The sequence below is a fragment of the Dipodomys merriami genome, unplaced genomic scaffold (genome assembly GCF_024711535.1).
Source record: "Dipodomys merriami isolate MVZ:Mamm:240054 unplaced genomic scaffold, mDipMer1.0.p SCAF_94, whole genome shotgun sequence".
Classification (NCBI taxonomy): domain Eukaryota; kingdom Metazoa; phylum Chordata; class Mammalia; order Rodentia; family Heteromyidae; genus Dipodomys; species Dipodomys merriami.
Genome location: NW_027206557.1, coordinates 919191 through 934530, shown reverse-complemented (window position 1 = coordinate 934530; position 15340 = coordinate 919191). Strand labels below are relative to the sequence as shown.

Sequence of the window (15340 nt, the reverse complement as noted above, 5' to 3'; positions counted from 1 at the left end):
GTGTGAGCCCTCCAGGTCACCATATCGCTTGCTAAGGCAGTTCCAGAAAGCAAATTTGATGTTCAAGGGCTCTGCCCAGCCACTCCCTCCCTGTCCAAGCCACCCTGTTAAACTTGTCCGATCTGCCAAGAGAGAAATAGAAGCCTCCGCTTCCTGCTCTTTTTCAGCACATCACATCTTGGGCATAAAGTAGAGTCTATTCTGAGGTGTCAGTAGCAGTACTTGCTTCTTGAAGTTGAAATAAGCACATTAGACAACTAGGTAATTTTTTTTTTTTTTGAGCAGCCTGGTCACCACTGCCCTCCATCTGTGCTCCACGCAACTTCAACAGATCATCTTTTCAAAGTGCAGTATCTGATGGCCTGGCCCAGTTCACTGCAATGAAGTAAGGCCCCTGGGGAGATTCCAGAGCCTGGCATTGGATCTGTCCCCACCCCTGGAGTGAGACAGGGCTCGCTCAAGGAGAAACAGCTTTCAGTAGCTGGGAGTGAGTGTGCTGTTCCAGCACAACTCTAGCAACCCCTGGGATGAGTCAATGATCTCAAGTGGCCCAACCAGCATCTGCAGACTTGGAATGAGAAAGAACGGGCTAGCCAAGTGTGGAAATAGCAAATCCAGGAGCTTCCTGAAGCTTAGGTGCCGGCAGGCAGGCAGAATCAAAGAAGTGTCTAGGTCCACCAACAGGCCAGGGGTAAATTTCATTTTCTGCAATGAAGGGCTGGTAAGGCAGGGAGGGGGACCAGCTCTGTCGGTTGCTGAGGCCAGGATTCTAGAATTTAGACCAAGACTAAACTGACTGACTCACAGAATGCCAGACAATCTGGGGAGAAAAACACCCAGGGTAACAGAGATCTCTGGTGTTGGTACCCATATCTCTAGCAACCCTCTCCCCCGCCAAAAAAATAAAAAACCCTCCACTCCCTATCCCCAGGACAGAGGAAGATGTGGTAGAAAACAGAGACAGATGCTCAGCAATTAGCTGTTAACCAACCATGCACTTCTCAGCAACACACAGGGCCGGGTGGGCCTTTGGCTCTTACAGAAGGACTGGCCTCTGTGTGACCACTTCCACAAGGACTATTTATGTGACTATGCACTTGTAAGGCTGGTTCTGGTAGCATAAAGCTACAATTCTGTATGAGTTGGCTTTTCATTTCCATATTGAAATAGCTGGGGGCGGCTATGTTATAGGAGGAAAAAAGAGGTTTTACTGAATCATGGTTTTGGAGGCTCACAGCCTGCTCTTCATTGTGAGCCCCCAGTACCTATGGCAATACCCACTACCACAGTGGTAGCAGGTGTCTCTGGTCTCTACAGTCCTCACCACTCTTCTTATAAAGCCACGAGAATTCAGTCATGGGAATTCTATCCTAAAGATCTCATCTAATGTAATCACTTCTGAAAGGCCTCACCTCTGAACAATTGAATCTTTGCCCCCTTAATACCATTAGCATATGACTTTGGGGATTATAAACTTCTGCAGGAATGCAAGGGAACAAACCAGATTCAAGTCATAGTGGATCCCTAGTTGTAGTTAGATTTAAAAAAAAAAAAAAAATCAGGGTTGTTAAGGCTGTTAAGATACTTCTCATTAAAAAGATAAGAAGAGCCAAGTACCAGGGGCTCACACCTGTAATTCTAGCTATTAAAAAGAGTGAGATCTGAGGATGCAAGTTTGAAGCCAGTTCAGACAGGAAAATCCATGAGTCTTATCTCCAGACAACCAGCATAAAGCTGTAAGTGGAGGCATGACTCAAAGGGTAGAGCAACAGCCATGAACAAAAAAGCTAAGGAACAGCATCCAGGCTCTGAGTTCAAGCCCCAATACTGCCACAGAATCAAAATCTGAAAAGAAAATGACATTAATCGAGAAGAGAGAAGTACTGAGTACTTATAAGCAGCACTTCCAAGTCAGGGAAGTGTCAGAGAGAAGATAAGAGTGCTGTGACTGTGCTGTGCGAGGTGTCAATGGTTTCCAGGGCTTTAATCCACTGTTGGGGTGGATTTGTTTTGTTTTAATTGTTTTGAACTAAAAGGTAAAGTGTATTGTTGCTGTTTCCTAGTTGTTGCAAGGAAGAAATCTGATACTGTGTGACAACACTGAGAACAGTTCAGCAAACTTAAGATTTCCTTGTCTATTGAACTGTAGGGGTCAGTATCATTACTTCAGATCATTAATAATTGCACACTGTTGGCTAGATGCAGGAAAGACAGTCTGTCATCCACACGTGACTATGCTAACATCTTCATATTATTTTGCTCATCATTTATGGAACTGAGACTACAGTGTTTCAAACCATGTGGCTTGTCCTTACAGGCATCTTCCCTTGCACAAAATGTTTCAGTCATTGCTCTAAAACCGGATACAGGAAGACAACCACATTTCCATTTACTTCTCACTGGAAAAGTAAGCTGTTTCATTTCCTCTTCAAACAAAAATCCTTCTCCAGAGTGAAAGATAAAGCCCTTGAAGCTTTTACCAAGTTCTAGGCACTACATTATATCCTAGACCTTTCTTTTTCTTTTCTTTTTTTTTTTTTTTTTTGGTCGGTTGTGGGGCCTGAACTCTGGGCCTGGGTGCTGTCCCTCAGCTCTTCAGCTCAAGGCTAGTGCTCTACCACTTGAGCCACAATGCCACTTCTGGCTTTTTCTGCTTATGTGGTGCTGAGGAATTGAATCCAGGGCCTCATACACGAAAGACAAGCACTCTACCACTGAGCCACCTTCCCAGCCCTGTCCTGGAACTTTCTGCACCTTGCTCCCAGTGATCTTGATAGCAGCCCTAAGGCATGTGCACTGGGTTTGCCCATTTTATAAGAGGAAAGAAAACACTTAGGTCAGGGAGGGCGAAGCACATGGACCGGCACACTGGCTGGGTCCCCATCAGGCTAGGATCTGTCATCTAGACAAGTCCTCAGCTCCCCCCAGGTGCTCAGATCACAGGGGAGACCACATAAGCCAAGTTCACAGCCATAAGATGGACAAACTGCCTCCTAGAAAGGCAGGAGCGATTTTACCCAGCAGAGTTGTCCTCGTGTGGCCAACAGCAGGACAGCAGTTTTATTAGGCTTTGAGCTAGAGACAAACACATTACATATTTGATATCTAGGCACAGCTGTGCATTTACCATCCAGCTTAAAAAACCCTTCCCATGATTGAGCCCTTGCCATTGTCATTGCAAGGTTTTTTTTTTCCTTTTGTCACTACTTTGGGGTTATTTTCTTAAAGCAAGTCCTGCAACCCTAGATCCATTGTCTAGAAAGACTACTGGGTGCTGTGGTGAAGACAGTGCTAAGTTCACTATGCCAATGATAATTTCCACAGCCACACTGAGGTGACACACTTCCCAGGCACCTCTGCACTTGACACAACTATAAGAAACACAAGTAGAATGTAGGCCCCAGGCTGGCAATGCCCCTGAACAGCCCCACTTGCACTACATCAATATTTTGGGGTCATTTATATTGGATAAAACTCAAAGAGGACACTGATTGGATCAAACCAGTAATGGATTCACTCATGTTAATAAATAAGCTATTAGATCCAAGAAGGAACTCTTTGTCTGTCCTGGCAGCCCTGACTTCAGTTAATGGCAGAAAGACAGACAGCTCATTAGAATAATGTAAAATATAACTATTTTCACAGTTATGCTGTCACCAATTAGAACCTGTGGATATCTAATTTTGACTTTGGTCTAATCTGGCAGGCCACAAGTTCTCTTAACTTGTTTTGTGTCTCAGGGCTAACAATTGTTTTTTGTTTTGCTTTTGTTTTGTTTTTAATTGCTCTGTAGTATACTCTGCTGAATGTAATTAGTCTAAGAGGGTATTTTTCCCCTCTTAACTATATGAAATAGCATTTAGCCTTAACTAGGTAACTAAAGAAAGCAGTCTTCCAAGAATAAACCACCCAAGTCCTGCCAGTCTTTATGGCTCTCTTGGCATGTCTGAGTCCAAATTACCTAGCTAATCTGGCATCCTTTGTTCCTGTTTCCAACCGAGCCATGCAGTGTGCCCACTTGGCTGTGACAGTCTTAGCATTTCAGAGCTGGAAACTACTAATATCAGGGCATAAGCACAACCCAGAAATCCTAGCCACGTCTTCCTTAGGCCTAAATATACTCTGCACCAGGCTTAGCTGTCTACTGAGGAGGCAGAGTGAGAGGCTGAGTTGAACAATTTCCTCCAAACAGTTTAAAATCCAGAGTTTTCTGCAAAGGAGCACAGATGTTCTGATCTCTGACAACAGCCAGAATTTGCTGCCGACACATCAGCCCATTGCAAGAGAAAAACAGACACAAAATACCAGATCTATGCCAAGTTCTCTCTCAGAAAGCTCCCCACCCTCTATTTTCTTATTCTATCTAATGTGACTCCCTTTCTGCCTGACCTAGCACCAACTTTCTGATCTCCCAGGGCACACACACTTGGTGATTATCAGCCAGGAAGGCTCAATGTCATTAGCACCCTTCAGAAACCTCTGTACTCCAGCCAACAACCTTATCAAAATATCACGGTTCATTTGGGTCACCCTCCAGATACCATAAATCTTTCCCTGTGAGGATTCTCTCCACATATCAAAGCAGAGAACACTTGAGCCTGGAGAGTCTCCACCAGAATCAAGACTTCTGAACTCCAGGCTGATTGGAAGCTGACACCTCAATATACCCCCTGGCTTCTTCGGGATTTGAATCTGAAGCCAATGAATGAAGCATCAAAGGTAGGAGGAGAAAATTAAAGTCTTTCTCAAAACTGGGCACTGTGATGGATCTTTCTAAATATTCTCCCAACAGGCAGTGATGAAAATGGCAAGGTATCACAACTTCAGCAGGAGAGAGCTAGCCAGAGGATTAAGTCACTTTCATTGGCCAAAACTGACCTAGTACTTGGAGTTTGCAAATATACTATGGAGTTTAACTACAAGGAGTAGGACCAGAAGTGATGGGTGTGTGGATCAGTCCTGAGTGAGACCAAGAAGCCAATCTACCCTCCCCAAATACAGACAAGGGGTGCCTCTGTCCCCATTCAAGTGGTAACCTTTAAAAAGTGCAGTTTACAACCCTAGTGCATTGTGCAACTGAGGTATTTGTGCCCTTGTTAGACTCATAAGCTCTGATGCTTAGGACATCTGGCCAACAAGAAGAAAGCCAGGCTCAGCCAGAGTAGAGGAGCTCATCTTGATGTCAGCATCAGATGAATCCTCAGCCCCAACCTGAATCACCACACAAGCAAAACAGGATTTACTGATTATTGATGACACTCATAATGTCCAGAGAAATAAATGCAATGAAGAAACATGGCTGCCTTATTCATCAATGTCTTATTCAGCCCTGAAAGAACCTTATTTCTAAATCTCCACAGGGAATTTATCCAACAGACTGGAATATTATTGGCTTAATTCATCAGGTTGTTTTTAATTTTCCATGTGCTTTGCTTTGGCCTTGGGGGTCTAGCACAAGTCAGAACACATGTGTGGCATCAATGGGGAAGCTCATGTGGTTTTCCTGCTTCTTCTGGAGGATTTGGCTCTTGGCAAGAACAGACAACACTTTTAGGGAATCTGGTTTCATCAGGAAGCAGTTGGTTTTCACTGGCTTGCCACATTTCTGTGGCTGTTCTAACAGTTGAACAGGTGCATAAGCAAAAGAGGCAAGCGACAGTCACCTTCCTGCTTAGGAGAGGGTCTTAGAACATGTTCACTAATTGTCAAGTAGTGTATATCAGTACTGCAAGGTGTCCCATTGAAAGAACTCGCCAAATCCAAGGATGCTTTGGAGTTCCTTTGTGGGCTGGCTACGAACACTTGGAAATTTGTACACTTTTCTACTTATAATTCATAGGAAAGGGAGTCTACAGGTGTGTGTTGAATATTCCTATCTTGCAGAGGAAGAACAGGAGATTTTCAAGCACTACCTACTTTAGAGTCTCAGTCCTATGACACTGAAAAAGGATCCAGGTCTGACTCTTCCTGACTCCAGGCTGTCTGTCCCACACTGATGTCTTTCCCCATGACAGGCCATTTCCTAAGAATATGCAAGAGGAAAACCCTCAGCACTTCCCTTCAGTAACATATGTCATGATTTCTTATGCCATTCCCTTAAGACGGACACCAGTGGTTCATGCCAGTAATCCCGCCACTCAGGATGCTGAGATAAGAGGATCACGGTTCAAAGCCAGGCTGAGCCAAAAAGTTTATGAGACTCTTACCTCCAGTTAGCCATCAAAAGAACAGAAATGAAGCTGTGGTTCAAGTGGTAGAGCACCAGTCTTGAGCGAAAAAACTAAGCAAGAGCAGGAGGCCTGGAGTTCAAACCCCGGTAATGGCACACAGACACACAAAAAGACATTCCTCTTACAAGCTGTGGCAAACTGCGCATATGACTAAGCTATGTCATACCTAACCTGTAAAGGCTCACCTTCCCCTCTGAAACTAAAGAAACTCACAGTTATCAATTCATTTCTCAAACCTCTCTTCTTAATCTTCCTATGTATTTCATTGTTGCTTTTTCCTCAGATATAAAGGTCTGCTTTTGCTACAATCCATACAGCCATGTAGAGTGAAATCATTCTTTCAGAGTGAAATCATTCTTTCCTGGAAGTACCTTCTTGGGGACTTACCCCGAGAATCCTGCAAATGAAGCTGAAAGATGGGGGTCAGATTGCCTTCCCTTCCTCTTCCCAAAGGTGTGAGAGCCTGTACCTGAGAGGGGCTGCATTCATAATCAATGAAACTCCCTCTCTTACGTTTCTCATGCCTGTCCCCCAAACCAGATCATCAGCCTTCCCTGAAGCATTGGGGGACAATGATCTGATAGCTCTGCAAGGTGGTGATCTAGGATCCTCAGGGAGACCCCTAGAGCAGGAGTCCCCATGGACAATGTAGATTCCTTGAGGAGAGACAGAGCATACTGTCAAAGGTCAGCCCTGGGGACCGTGCTGGACCAGCAGCTTCCATGTACCAGCTCCTATGGGGATAAAAAAGACTGAGGGTGGGCTATCATTGCTTTGTTGGCTTTCTCTACCTTTCCAGCTAGCATTGAGCATCTGGGAAGCTCAAAACCACTTGTACAAGGGGCTCAAAGCCTCTTGCATCATTTTATTTGTTTGTTTGTTTGTTTTTACCAGTCCTGGGGCTTGAACTCAGAGCCTGGGCACTGTCCCTGAGCTTCTTTTGCTCAAGGCTATCACTTGAGCCACAGTGCCACTCCCAGTTTTTTTCTGTTTATGTGGTACTGAGGAAGTGAACCCAAGGCTTCATGCATGCTAGGCAAGCACTCTACCACTAAGCCACATTCCTCTTCCATGGTTTTAGTACTAACCATTTTTCTTATGCCTACATCCTCCCATGCCAAAGTTGCTATGCATGCATCTTTTTACTGGTCCTTGATCCTTCCTGAGCAAAAACAGATCTTGTCACAATGCACTGGACACACCAGAAAACTGCTAGCTGCACAGATTGCCCAGGTCCCTCTCATTCAGCCCCTGACGCACCGACTGGTCTGTATGAGAACAAATGACACACTCTCCAAGAATAGGCTGATATTAACAATTGGGGTAAATCATTCATGATTTGGGTATTTTAGTAATATGGCCAAGAGCCTAGATAACTGCCAGAGAGTTTATGGGATTTACAAACCTGAGCCTACAGCACTGCTTAGCCAGGTTGAGAAATGTACAGAGATCATTTTCAAGCACAAGCCTCATATACAATCTCCCCTCTAATGGGTGTCTGAGGTCAAGGCTATTCCTATGAGACCAAAAGAACCACTTCCAGCTGGAGACCTCTCAAGACATTTGGCTTTCAACTTCCTAAAGCATAATATACCCTAAAAGTAATGGTTACTGTTCATTGATCTTAATCATATTCTATTATTCACTTGCCTCTGGTTACAGAATAGGAACCACTTTGGAATCAACAGCTTGTTCATTTACCCAAAAAGCAGTGACTAAAGCCATGTCGGTCCTAACCACTGTTAGAAACTAGGAAAAAATAAAGATGAAAGGTGAAGGCAAGCACTCTCTCTCCAGGATGCCCAGGGGAAGCACACATTTCCCACCTCCCCAGACATGCCTTCTTTGTCAATTCAGCCAGCTCCAGCAGCTTTCTGAAGCCTGCCTGGCTGAAACAACAGGGAGTTCTTTCTCTGCACTCCTGGGCCTAGAAATTGGAGATGGAGGTGTGGAGTGGTTGGAAGGTTGAAGACTGGTTGAAGACTGACAGCAGAATGTGTGAAGTTATGAGGGACCAGGACGAGAGCTCTTGTGTCCTCTCCATATGCACTGTATGGAGTAAACTCATCACAACTTCATTTTCTACCAGTGACCACCAAGAACCGAGGGAAGGTCACACAGAAAACAACTTCCTTCCCACATTCTAACAGGGACACACCAGTTAGGAGTATTGGGCAGCAGTGACACACGCCTGTAATCCTAGCTATTCAGGAGGCTGAGATCTGAGACTCATGGTTCAAAGCCAGCCAGGGCATGGAAAGCCAAAGAGACTCTTATATCAAATTAACTAACTAAAAATCTGGAAGTGAAACTTTAGCTCAAGTGGTGAAATACTACTATTGAACAAAAGATCCAAAGACAGCACTCAAGCTCCAAGTTCAAGCCCCATGACCAGCAACCAAAAAAATAAAAAATAAATAGAGGAAAAGGGAAGTGTAAACAAAAACATAAAATTCATTGCAGTTACTATCTGAAATTATTCATGTGTCTTTCTGGGTTTGGGGTTTTGTGCCAGTACTGGGGCTTGAACTCAGGACCTCACACTCTCCTGTACAGCTTTTTCATTCAAGGCTGCCATTTTATCACTTGAGCCACAGATCTACTTCTGGCAATTTCATGGTTAGGAGGACATAAGGTTCTTATGAACTTTCCTTACCATGATGGCTTGGAACTAAGATCCTCAGATCTCAGCCCAAAGCAGCTAGGATTACAGGCATGAGCCACAGTGAGTGCCTGTCCCAAAGCCCTTCTAATCTTCCAACAAAGGGACCTCCCATCGAAGCACAATCCAGAGAACTGCAGGCCATCTTTCCATTCAATGCTGCCTCTGCTGGACTCCACCACCTTCCATGAGTTCACCCTCTCTGAACTATGAACTTTTCTTATATGAAACAAGAGTACAAATAGTTAAAGGGCTGTAGTGAGAATTAAATGAGATAGGCTGACTCCATCAGTGAGCACCTTTCTTTCCAGTGAACGCTCCAAATGCAAATGTCACCATCACCAACACTGAGGTTTCAAGCTGTCCTATCCAGCCTCTGCACCAGCTCAGGCCCCACACAGGCTCTGCAGTGCATCAGTGCTGCCCAGGCCTTTTCTAGACCCAATTATACTTCTATGTCTCTTAAAGTCACTGCAGCTTAGTCTCATCTGAAGCAAGAACATCAGTCCGTCACAGGTCTGCTGTGTTCACTATGCTGCATCAAATATGGGTTAAAAGAAACAAACAAACAAACATTTAAATATTCCTTTTAAGCCAGCAGGAAGGTCTCACACATTTCTTCCACATTCTGGGAACTGTTCACTCAGCATCCTCATTCAGAATCCTATCCCTAAAAAGTCTGTAGCTTCCTTCAGGAAAAATCACAAGCCAACCTTTGCAAAGCCTCCCCTGAGCCTCCTAAGGCAGTGGAGAGAGTTCAGAACTCCAGGGATGTCTTTGGAAATGACCTTCAAGCCACTGACTGTCTACAGTGTGAACTCTGACAGCTCCCCACCCCCAGGCCTAGGTGTTAGCTCTGATGGCAGCCTGGAAGGTTCTAGAACCTTAGCAAGAAGGGCTTAGTGGAAGGAAGTCAGGTCACTGGAGACTTGTCTAAGGGATGGTGGGACCCCACCCCTTCCTGTTCCTCTCTTTTTGCCTCCCGGCCACCATAAAGTAGGCAGCTTTGCTCCATCCTGTGCTTCCACCATGAGGACTTGCTTTGCCACAAGGCCCAAAGGCAAGGGGCCAAGACACCAAGACCCAAATCCCTGAAACCGAAATAAACCTTTCTTCCTTAGGGTTTGGCTGATCTGGGTGTTTTGTCACAATGACAAAAAGCTGGTAACACAGGTGTGGAGCTGACCCTATGGCTTTCCTAAGTCAGATTGACAACCAGACTGCTCCTGTCAAGAATGTTCCACTTCGGTGGAATTAAATGGCTTGCCTCATGGTCAACGTTTCTGCAGTTCAGCTGATAGAAGAATAAGAACTCTCTGTAATGAGCTGTATTCACTGAGAGAGGAGAAAAAGTTTTCTTTGATGATGCTGGGGTTTGAACTCAGGGCCTCCCATTTGCTAAACAAGTGCTCAGCCAATTGAGTCACTCCAACACTTGCTTGATACAGTGGTTTTGTTTTGTTTTCTTTTTGTTTGTTTTTGTTAGTCATGGGGCTTGAACTCTGGGCCTGGGTGCTGTCTCTGAGCTCTTCAGCTCAAGGTGAGCACTCTACCACTTGAGGCTCAGTGCCACTTCCAGTTTTCTGTTGTTTAATTGGAGATAAGAGTCTCATGGACTTTCCTGCCTGGACTGGCTTTGAACCACGATCCTCAGATCTCAGTCTTCTGAGTAGCTAGGATTACAGGTGTGATCCTGGCTGCAGTGGTTATTTTCACGGCAAGGTCTCAATTTATGTGACAACCCATTTAAACTGTGATCCTCCTATTGGTGCTTCCCTTCAGGGATGACAGGCAGGTAGCACCAAGGCCAGTGATTGATTGCATGGGTCTCAAGAACTTTTATGCCCAGGCTGGCCTCAAAGAATGATCCTCTACTCTGTACCCCCTGAGTAGCTAGGCTTACAGGCTTGAGCCATGACATCTGGCTGAGGAGCACTTCATAAAGATATAAGCTGGGCTAAGACTTTTCCCAACTTCTGGAATTGACAAAAATCATGCCATAGATATGATGGTCCTGGCCAAGAATGAGAGGCCCAGCCTCCCTCCAGGAAAAGCTCAGAGCCCAGTCACATCCATAAGAAACAGCAGCAGCCACTACACCATAGGGTGGCAGCAACCTGCACAGAACATGAATAACAGCTCATGCCCACAGAGACCCTCTTCCTATGCAGCAAATGGAAAGCCACTGTTGACATGGGGGAAAGTAAGCATCATTAAAATGACCTAGGTTGAAGTTTGGCAAATCTGTTATGGACTCCAAAGGCTCAGCCCTTTCGTGAAAAAAAAAAAAAAAGCTGTGATGCCAGGTGCCGGTGGCTCATGCCTAAAATCCTAGCTACTCAGAGGTTGAGATCTGAGGATCGAGGTTCAAAGCCAGCCCAAGCAGAAGTCCATGAGACTCTTTTCTCCAATAAACTACCAGAAAACCAGAAGTGGCGCTATAGCTCAAATGGTAGAGAGTTAGCCTTGAGCTGAAGAGCTGAGGGACAGCGCTCAGGCCCAGAGTTCAAGCACCACAACCGACACAAAAAAAGAAAAAAGAAAAAAAAAAAGCTGTGTTACTCACACACATGTCAGTGTGTGCATGTGTATTGTTGCATGTGTGTGTAGATATACATATATATGCTTTGTGAGTGTACATCTGTGTGGGCATTGTGAACATGTGGGCATGCATCTGTATAGGCATATGTCTGTGTATGCCTGTATATATGTATGTGTGAGAGCATGCACCTGTGTAGGCATGCATGTGTATATGAGCCCGTGTGTGTATGTGTATGTATGCATTTCAGAATATGTATGTGCATATGCACGTGTGTGTGCAGCTGTGTGGGCATATATGCATGCATTCATGTTTGTGTGTGCATGTGTGTGCACACATGTGTGCATATGTTTAAGGAAACAAAACCCACAGTTCCCTTTGGAAGGGAGGAGTTAATATTCCGGATGTTATTAATCCTGTAAGCCTCTTCCTCTAAGGACACATCCCAGGGAAAAGAGAAGCAGGTCAGAGGCACAAAACAGTCCTTAAAATAATACAAGTTTCTAAAGCTAAAATTGCTCCTAATAAAAGAGGGGGAAAAAGTGAGTGATGACTTTTGGCACCTGTCCCCAGATACTAAAACTGTGCAAAAGCGAAATTAAAACTTCAGAGGAGCTGTCCATACTCAGGTTAACAAATGCCACTCTGGAGCCACTTAGCAGCCCTGTGGAAGGGAACACCCGGTTCACACAGAGAGAGGACACCCCAGTGAACAAGCAGGGACATGCTGCAAAGCCCAGGACTCCCACCTCCTCCGCACAACCACCAGGGCCCCTGGCCCACACAGGATGCTCCGTCCTCATACAAGTCCCCAAGTCCACATACAACCTAAAAGATGAAACCCACACAAAGGAAAGGCACATTACCAACACCTCAAACCAAATACTTACCATGCTTTTACGTTTTCACCAACTCAAAGACTCCACAGACAAAAGAAGCGCAATTCACCAATTCATTGCTGCTCACAAGATGAGCTTTTTCTTTTTTCCCCCTTTTTAATTAACAAAGTCTGTCCCTAATCCAAAGGCAGAAGCAAAACACAAGATGTGCAGCATCCTGCTACCTCTCCCCTTCCCAGGCTCTCTACCTCCTGGCAGTGTTTAAATTTAAGAGTCAGCCTGGCAGGCCCAGCAGCTCTGGGATGCAAACAGCCTTGGTGCCACCCAGCACTGTGCCAGCATGGGGGAGGGGGCACAGGAAGCCAAGCTTCCTGTTTGTAGCCAGACGCACCCCCCCCTACTCCCACCCCGCCTTCCCCCCCCCACCACTTTCCCTCTGGAGGAGGAACCAGGGGCCCGACATAGAGGCAGGGAGCTCTTTGTCAATGAGGACAGACACAGAGAGGGTACTGCATTTTGGAAGGATTTGCACAGTCCTAACTTTAAACCCTCACTGGCCAACTTGCCTTACCAGGTACCACCTTGGTACCAGACACAGAGCAAAGAGGAAGAGACTGGCCCAGATGAACCACTCCAATGGCAATCCCAACTACAAAGGAGGGGTTTGTGTGAGACACTTTTTTAGCTTATCATTATTATTATTTTGAGGTCTACTAGAGAAGAGCTCTAACACCGAGTTACTACCCCCTTCCCCCCTCCAAAAAAACCAGCCCTGGATATACTTTAAATCTTTCCTAGAACTGCTTCTAGGGTTTGAAGATGGCTTAAATGTGTCCCCCAAGCCTCACATCCCCCGTCCCCTCACCCCCTAAACCCCTACCCCTGCTGCAGTGTGGCAATGTTAGGAAAGACTGAGGCCTTTAAGAAGCAGGACCTGAGGTGTACATTGAGAACATCACTGTTGCTGCCAGTCCCAGCAAAAAGTAAGACCCCATCTCAATCAATAAGCCCCAAGTGACAATTGACACCTGTTACCTCTGTTAAAGTTGGAGGATCATTGTCTGAGACCAGCACGGGGTGGGGGTGGGGGTGGGGGTAAAATGCAAGACTTTGCCTGAAAAAAACTTAAAAGCAGCAGCCAGGCATTGGTGGCTCACGCCAGTACTCCTAGCTACTCAGGAGGCTGAGATCGCATCGCAGTTCAAAGCCAGCCTGGGCATAAAAGTCCATGAGACTGATACAATAAACCACCAGAAAACTGGAAGTGGCACTATGGCTCAAGTGCTAGGGCACTAGCCTTGGGCTGAGAAGCTGAGGGACAGCGCCCAAGCCCAGAGTTCAAACCCCATGACTGACCAAAAAAAAAAAAAGAACTTAAAAGCAAAAAGGCTACTGACTTAAGAGTAGAGTAACTGACTAGCTACTTTGAGACCCTGAGTTCAAATCCTAGCACCACCTTAAAGAGAAAGAGAAGTGAGGCCTAGTAGGAGGCTGTGAAATCATGGGGGTCATAACCCAGGAAGGGATTAATACAGCTACCATGGGACCCATCTGTGCTCTGGCTTCCAATCTCTCCTCTCCCTCCTCCTCCCTCCCATCTCTTTCTGCACCACAGTGCCAGCCACACTGGGTCTCCACCAAACCCACACCAGGGGCATGACCTGGAACTCAGGACTGTGAGATAAACAAACCTCTTTTCCTTATATGGAACTCAGCCCTGGGTGATTCATCATAGTGACACAGAACCGGCCAGCAGGAGAGACAGGGAGTAAACAAACACCTGAGTTCTATCTTTGCTCTCTCCCCCTGGGCACAGGAGCACAGACCACTCTGGTAGTCGAGGCTACTTCCCTGAGAGGCCAGAAGGCCTTGCTACAGGAAGCATGTAAGAGGCCAACAAGAAGCAGCCTTGCCAGATTACAGGGCCTCGACTCTGCACTCCAGAGTGGTGAGCCCCAATAAGCCTCTTTTCTTTATAAAGTTATCCAGCTTCAAGCTTTTCCTTACAGTAACACAAAAGCAGACTCATGCTGAAACCTCAAAAATCACACTAGATCTGTATAAATGGAAAAGTTCCAGGCCAAGGGAATAAGAATTTCATCTGATTCATAAGAACCACCTATGGCCTCTCAATCAATACCCAGACTTGAACCTAGCCATACTCACAAAATGGACTCCTTGCAAGAGGAACCTTATTATACTGCCAGAAATGGAGTCTAAACTGAGAGAGAGCTTGTGCCTCTCACCTGTAATCCTAGCTACTCAGGAGGCTGAGATCTGAGGATCATGGTTCAAAGCCAGCCCAGGCATGAAAGTCCATGTAACTCCTATCTCCAATTAACCAACAGAAAAACGGAATTGGTGCTGTGGCTCAAAGAGGTATAATACCTGAGTTCAAGCCCCAAGACCCACATACACACACACAAAATATTTGCCAATCCTTTCCTAAAGGACACACAACACACACACATGCACATGAGTGCACACACGCGTGCGCGCACACACACACACACACACACACACACAAAGTGCCTTTCCCCAAAGCAGCTATGTACCTGAAGGAAGGTGCTTGACTACTGTATTTAGAAGTGGGGTCCCTGGAAGAAAGGGATGCTTGAATTACATAAGGTTATCAAGGTACAATATTGGTGATTTTATAAGAGGAGGAGACCAAAAGACATCCAGTCTGGCTTTCTAGGAACCATGGAAAGTTCCAGAAGACTCAAAGCATTACTTATCCCCAGAGAAAAAAAGGGCTTGTATGGGTAGGGAGACGGGTGGACTTTGGGATCATGTCTGTCTCCAGTTTCAGGACGCATAATTAGAACAGAGGTGGTCCCCAGGGCTGCCTCTGATCTACAGGATGGATAATTAGCACATATACACCGTAAGCCACAGCAGCATCCCCACCCTGAGAGAGCAAAAGGCCCTGGGAAAGGCAGGGAGACCCAAGGGCCCAGATTTGCTCTGCTTCCAGAGTGAACTCAGAAGACTCAGCTTTGGGGTTGGCTGTATGTGCTGCTTGGCTTCAAAGAGGTGGGCGCAGCTCAGCCACTCAAGCATCAGGATA

General features: G+C 45.8%; 1 protein-coding gene across 6 annotated transcripts in view; it reads right to left on the bottom strand.

Moving 5' to 3' along the window:
* Positions 1-15340, bottom strand: part of Elmo1 (engulfment and cell motility 1) — a 444820-nt gene that overhangs the window by 414108 nt on the left and 15372 nt on the right. Inside the window, exon 1 of one of the 6 annotated variants that reach the window (XM_070014218.1) lies at positions 12322-12516. The exons of the other annotated variants lie outside the window; for them this stretch is intronic. The gene's annotated coding sequence lies outside the window, so the exon portion shown is untranslated. Of the gene's footprint in view, positions 1-12321; positions 12517-15340 lie in introns of those variants that run through there. 6 annotated transcript variants of the gene reach the window in all.